Genomic DNA, 6780 nt, shown 5'->3' on the forward strand with positions numbered 1-6780 from the left:
TCCAACCAATTGCCAAGTTTATTAATAGTTGTTCAAAAAGAAAAGAAAAATCATGTTCTCGCCTATCTGAAGGATATGTGTTTAAAAAAACTGTATCGGCTTCCTAGATGCACTTTCTGTGTCAACGTTGTTTTTAAAAAGCGACAGATGTCTATCCAAAATGTTGAACTTCATGGTCTCGTATAATTTCTTGACTTGGCGAAAGTAATTTCTGGATCGAACAACACTCACCATGGAGTTCGAGTGGACCATGGTCCTGAACCTCTTGTCTCTTTGGTACGGTGATTGACTTCTTTTTTCCTCTGTATGTGCAGGTGCTGATCATTGCTACGTGTTGGTGTACCTCGACAAGCTCACCCAGGGAGGGCACCCCCAAGCTCAACTCCATGGAGCCATGCTTCAGCGTCAAGGACAGGTTTTTGTTTCTGCATCCCTTACCATGACATGATTTCTTCTGTTCTTTCTCGATTTGAGCTCAATTTTTGTGATATCCTTCTGGTGCAGCAGCAGGATTCCGTTGGTACAACAGAGGACAATGGGTTATCTAGGTGCGTGGTGGTAGGCTATTCCGTTGGACCTGCTGCATGTTCATCATCGGCTGCATAACAGCCATGGTGAGCTCCTCTCCTTCCTCTGCTCCCCGCCTCCGGTTGATCTGGGGTAGAACAAATACCTGCTCCATTTATACATTAGATGATAAGATATGGAACATGCACGTCGGCTTCTTCAATCTAAATACGTGTATTTGGCTCCTGCTTATATGTAATAGCCCTAAGGTGACCATTGGCTGCCATGGCATGGTCATCTGTTGACCTAAAAAGATTTGAGAGGTTAACCTGGAAGAGACTGAACCTCATGCATGTAGCAGCTCTGCCTAGGCTAGACCCGATCACCGGAAACAAAAAAGTACTTGAAGAAACAAATAATGGCCTGCGTACATTCAAGTAATCAACTAGTTAATTGATTAGCAGGTCAACCTGGTGCACAAAGAATTCCAAGCCATGTGGAGGACTTTGCTTCCTTTTTCCAGTTAGCCGTGTGGTTGATCTGGTATATTTGCAGTAGTACACATACAAGTTGTCAAAACTAGCTCCTTTCCTGGTCAAGTGCCCAGTGGTAGCAACTAGCAACTGCAGTCTCGCTTTAAATTGTTGGTCATGTCACACAAGTTGTAGCCATGGTAGCGATGTTCAAACTTTAAATTCAGTATCAGCCATTTCCTTTTTTTGGATTGTTATCGTAATACTTTGACATGTAGATAATGATATTATTTTTTCATTTTACAGAACCAACTCGCCTGTCCTTTTATTTGTGGTATTGATGGCCATGGACCACAGTTCCAGTAGTCGGCAAAATCAAGTATATAGTAACTGCTCCTATCCAGTATGCATGCAAAGGTATCACATCATCCCTTTCCTATTCACATTCCACTGACGAAAATTCATTCTACTTGAAAGCTCTATACTACTCCCTCCGTCCCATAATATAAGACGTTTTTCGACACTACACTAAGGTCAAAAAACGTCTTATATTATGAGACGGAGTAGTACTTTCAAATGGAATCTGTCACGAGCATAGGCCCTGGGACTAGCCAGAGTCCAAACACATATTTTATATTTAAGTAAGTTGGAGTATATCATGATCTCTGCGTTGCTGGGTTAGTGTAGCATATAGCTCAGTCTCTGTAAATTATAGACTGAGTGTCTCTGTTTACATGCTCTGGGTCTGCCCCATTACTACCTGGACTACAAGGTTTATGTACATGTGAATATCCTTCCTCAAGATTTCACCATGATCCAAAATCCTGCTTGGTTCTTCTTGCTTTTCCTGTAGTGGTGATAATTTGGTATATATCAAACCATAGCCTGCTCTTACATTGTTACACTACTCTTTAATAAGAAATTTGAATACTAACTAGGCACAGATCCACACAGAAACTAGTACTTGATCGAACGGCACTGACCATGGGTTCGGGTGGACCATGGTCCTGAACCTCTCGTCTCTTTGGTATGATGATTGACTTCTTTTTTCCTATGTGTGTCAGGTGCTGACCATTGGTTCGTATTGGTGTACCTCGACAAGCTCACCCAGGGAGGACACCCCCAAGTTCAACTCCATGGAGCCCTGCTCCAGCGTCAAGGACAGGTCTTTGTTTCTGAATCCCCTACCAGGACATGATTTCTTCTTTTCGTTCTCGATTTGAGCTCAACATTTGTTATGTCCTTGTTGTGTAGCAGCAACAGGATTCCATCGGTACAGGTGAGGACAACGTGTTCATCGAGTTGCGCGGTGGTAGGCTCTTCCGTTGGACCCATTGCCTGTTCGGCATCGGTTGCATAACAGCATGGTGAGCTCCTCTCCTTCCTCTGTTTCCCGCCTCCGGTTGCTCTGAGCTCGTGGCCATCCAGCCATGGCTGGCTGATACACCCCATGCGTAATCATGATGGTACTGTTTGTTTGTTCGTTTGTTCTTCATACACTAGAGTAGAATCTTGATTTTCTGTGAGAGGCAATCAATGTCAAGTTGAAAAATGTATGTCCTTTCCACACAGGAATTCAAAGTCCTTCATGGAAAATATGAGATGTTCACCCTGAGTGTATCTACTGTACTTTATGCTCAAGAAAATACAATGCATGTTGTGGTTGTTAATTTGTAGGGTATAAACTTGAGGGTGAGTGGTGTAGTTATTCTCAAAGGGGTCAACCTAACCCCAGCAGGCATATTGTTGAAATGAAATTGTAGGGTTGGCTTTTTGAGCGTGCAATTAAGCCCCCTTTTCCCTTTTGTGCTTCATTACTCAGGGACATTGAAACATCTCTTGTTATTTATTTCATATACTGGATGCAAATCATTCCTGTTCAAGCCCACTTACACAACCAGTGCTATAATATAGGCCTCATGCCGATGCTATAGTATAGGCCTGTTAGCTGACTGTACATAATCTAACTTGCAGTGTGTGTGGCATGCAGGGAGGTGGCGATCAGTCGGACACGGGGGGGCAGTCGGTGCCGTGGAGGTGATGCTCATGCAGTGGGTCTCAGCCCTGTTTAAAGGACTTAGATGGCCGAATTTGCGGAGGAACCCTTAAATAGGAATGGTGTGTAATGTTCTTAGCTTCGTGTAGAGTACTTATTTATTGCAATCAGAGTAATGATCTGTTCTCTGTAGCCAAAATTCTGCACTGTTTTGTTTCAGTTTTCCTTGTCAAGATAGTCCATGTGTGTGTGATGTGCTCATGTGAGCTATCTTACAGGAATTACCATGTATGTGTGGTGCAAATGTGTTCTGCATATTATACCCATGTTGGATTTTTAGTGAAGCATGGTACACTTGCTCTATTTACATATACACTGGCCATGGCGGTAGGCTCTTCCGTCGGACCCGCTGCCTGTTCAGCATCGGCTATATAACAGCCATGATGGGCACCTCTCTTTCCTCTAGTCCCCGCCTCCGGTTGCTCTGGGGTAGAACAAATACCTGCTCCATTTATATAATACTCCCTCTATAAACTAATATAAGACATTTCAGCTCATTACTTAAGTGAGCTAAAACACACGCCTTATATTAGTTTACAGAGGGAATAGAAAATAAGATATGGAACATGTACGTACAACTTTTTCAATCTGAATACGTGTATTTGGCTCTTGCTTATATGTACTAGTCATAGGATGACCATTGGTTGCCATGGCATGGTCATCTGCCGACCTAAAAGATTTGAGAGGTCAACCTGGAAGACTGAATCTCATGCATGTAGCAGCTCTGTCTAGGTTGGTGAGAACCAAGTTAATTTTTGCAAGTACGATTCCTTGTGCAATTCTAACTAGCTAGACCTGATCATCTGAAACAAAAAATCACTTGAAGAAACAAATAATGGTCTGCGTGGATGCAAGCAATCAATCTGTTAATTGATTAGCAGGTCAACCTGTGTAGGAAGAATTCCAAGGCATGTGGAGGACTTTGCTTCCATTTTCCAGTTAGGTGTGTGGTTGATCAGGTTCATTTGTTGCGCGGCTTGCGCCTCGAACAGTACTTGCTGAATAATAATAGTTTTGTTCAAGTTCATCTCTTTGACATCTTGTTGTTGGTAGCATGCTATGCTAGCTGGACAGCAGCTGAACATCAATAGTAGTATTGAGTTAGGGCAATATGGTAGCCTTGGTTAGTAGTTAACGGAGCTACAGATTACATTTGCCTTATGATGATGGTAGCCTTGTGTTTTTCTAACCTTCCTTTTGATAATTATGATTGATTAGTTTGTGCTTCAGCATGTACAGCCGTGTTTCTTTGGTGCTTACCTGCATACTGCACTAGATGTGTTAGTATCATCATCATGGCTGTGGTAACTGCCAATATAGTAACATGGTTTAGTTAATCTTTTTTTCCCTTTTGTTTTTTATTTGAACCGGGCGTACCCCTTTCCATTTTGCATTAAACGGAAATACATTTGTTCCAGGAAGTTAGGGAGGAGGGAAAGGAGGTAGCGAGTTCAAAGCCCTGCCAGGAAACCCACCGTGCTCGCCCGCCATCGCGACGAGCACTATGGGACGAAAACCTGACAGCACCATACAGTTTAAAACGAATCCCTGACCACCAGCTAGGCACGGGACCAAAAGAGACTCAGAATGCCAAAAGAAAAACAAACAACATGCAAGCCGAGGAGAAACGCCTCCAGGCTAATCACCAAGCCAGCACTTCTCCATCATCATCTTTTTCACTTCTGGCCTTCTCACACAACGCCATCAGCCTGGATGTACTCGAGCGGATCATCTCTGCACCTTGGCGTAGTTCCTCCGCGTCTCCTTGCTTCTGAAGCCCTGCCCAATACAAAAGAAAGGAACATGCCGAAAACACAATCTCAAACGGAGATTTAATCAATTTCTTCTCAAAGGTAGCTCTATTACGGGCCAGCCAGATGGCCCAAGTCACAGCCGCCAGGCCAACAGTGAAGAACTTATCTCTTTTAGGCAAGAACATATTACACCACACATAATATTGCCAAACATTGTTAGGACATGTATCAGTCCCCAGGGCCACACCTATAGATTTCTAGGCCACACGAGCCACATGGCATGAGAAAAACAAATGCGAACTCGTTTCCAGTTGGCCACAGAAGGAACACACAGGGTTTCCTGGCCATTTTTTCCTCTTCATCACCGATCTGGTGAGAACCGCATCTTGTGCCATTTGCCATAGGAAAACCTGGATTTTAAGCGGAAGCTTGGCTTCCCAGATCTCTTTATGGTTGCAGCCACTAATCGGCTTCTCCAGCCATTTATACATAGATTTAGTGGAGTATTTGGTATTCTTATTAAGCCCCCAATAGACCGAGTCTCTATCAGCAGAAAGGTTTAAGCCTACAATTAACGCACGCATTTGATCCCATTGATCTCTCAGATCAGGGTCAAGGCGGCGTCTAAAGAACGAAGAAGACTCAGCACCACCGAATTTTTCCACTGTGCAATCTTGATCAGTGCAAATTGCAAACAGCCGTGGGAAAGATAATTCAAATGGTGGGAGACCATTCAGGGAATCTTTCCACACCCTGGCCAAGTTACCAGCCCCCAAGGTAATCCTCCTCCCCACCATGTATAGGTCTTTAACCTTCAGGAGAGCCTTCCAGCAAGGCGAATCAGAATATCTCGAGGACACCGTGGCCACAGATTTGTTATACAAATATCTCGCTTTTACCAGATCTTGCCACATCCCTTTCTGGGTTTCAAGTTTCCACCACCACTTTACCATAAGGCTGATATTCTGTTTCCTGAGATCTTTGACCCCCAGGCCCCCTTTCTCTTTCGATCTACATACCCTTTTCCATTTAACCAGGTAATAACGATTCTTATTATTGCAACCTTGCCAGAAAAACTTTCTTCGGTGCTTATCGAGCTTATCTATAAAGGTCTTACTCATGAGCCACATCGACATGTGGTACAGAGACAACTGCGACAGCACCGAAGTAAGCAGAGTAAGCCTGCCCCCTATAGAGGCAGCATGCCCAATCCAAGTCCCGAAATATTTCAAATAGTTGTCCACAATAAATTCCCACACCGAGTCTTTCAAAGAGGAGAAGCTCACAGGCATCCCCAGGTATTTGATTGGAAAGTGTCCAATCTCACAGTTGAAAAGCTCAGCATACCCCTTATCGATCTCCGCATCTCCCCCAATAGTCAGAACCTCACTCTTCTTAAAATTCACTTTAAGCCCAGACATCAGTTCAAACATGTATAATAGGATCTTAAGATTCATTGCCTTCTCCATGTCATGCTCCAGGCAAATGATCGTATCATCTGCATACTGCAGAATAGCCACCCCGTTTGGGATGAGATCAGCAGCTAAACCAGTTAGCAGGCCATTCTGTTGAGCCTTGTTGACCATTTTATTTAGGCAATCTGCAGCCAAATTAAACAAGAAGGGGGAATGTGGATCTCCCTGGCGTACCCCTTTCGCGCTTTGAAAGTATGGTCCTACAGAACCATTCAGCTTGATGCTGACCGTACCATTGTATAGGATTTGTCTCACCCATCCACACCAAGTTTTATCGAAGCCTCTCAGCTTATGACATTCCAAGAGAAACTCCCAGTTGACTTTATCATAGGCCTTCTCAAAGTCTAACTTCAGCACCACCCCAATTCTTTTCTTGACATGGGTGTAGTTCAATATCTCATGAAGAGACATGATACCATCCATAATATTCCTACCCTTCACAAAGGCATTTTGCGAAAGGCTAATCAGCTTATCAGCGTACTTTTCAACTCTCCTATCCATAGTCTTAGTAATCA

At 43.6% G+C, this 6780-nt stretch overlaps 1 long non-coding RNA gene across 1 annotated transcript; it reads left to right on the top strand.

Moving 5' to 3' along the window:
* The first annotated feature begins 267 nt into the window (after positions 1–267).
* On the top strand, positions 268–3429 carry LOC125547767. The gene is made up of 5 exons (XR_007300759.1): positions 268–614; positions 1287–1397; positions 2045–2145; positions 2238–2347; positions 2971–3429. It is a non-coding gene; the product is annotated as an uncharacterized LOC125547767 (long non-coding RNA).
* Positions 3430–6780: the final 3351 nt, after the last annotated feature.

The sequence above is a fragment of the Triticum urartu genome, chromosome 3, assembly GCF_003073215.2.
Source record: "Triticum urartu cultivar G1812 chromosome 3, Tu2.1, whole genome shotgun sequence".
Classification (NCBI taxonomy): Eukaryota; Viridiplantae; Streptophyta; class Magnoliopsida; order Poales; family Poaceae; genus Triticum; species Triticum urartu.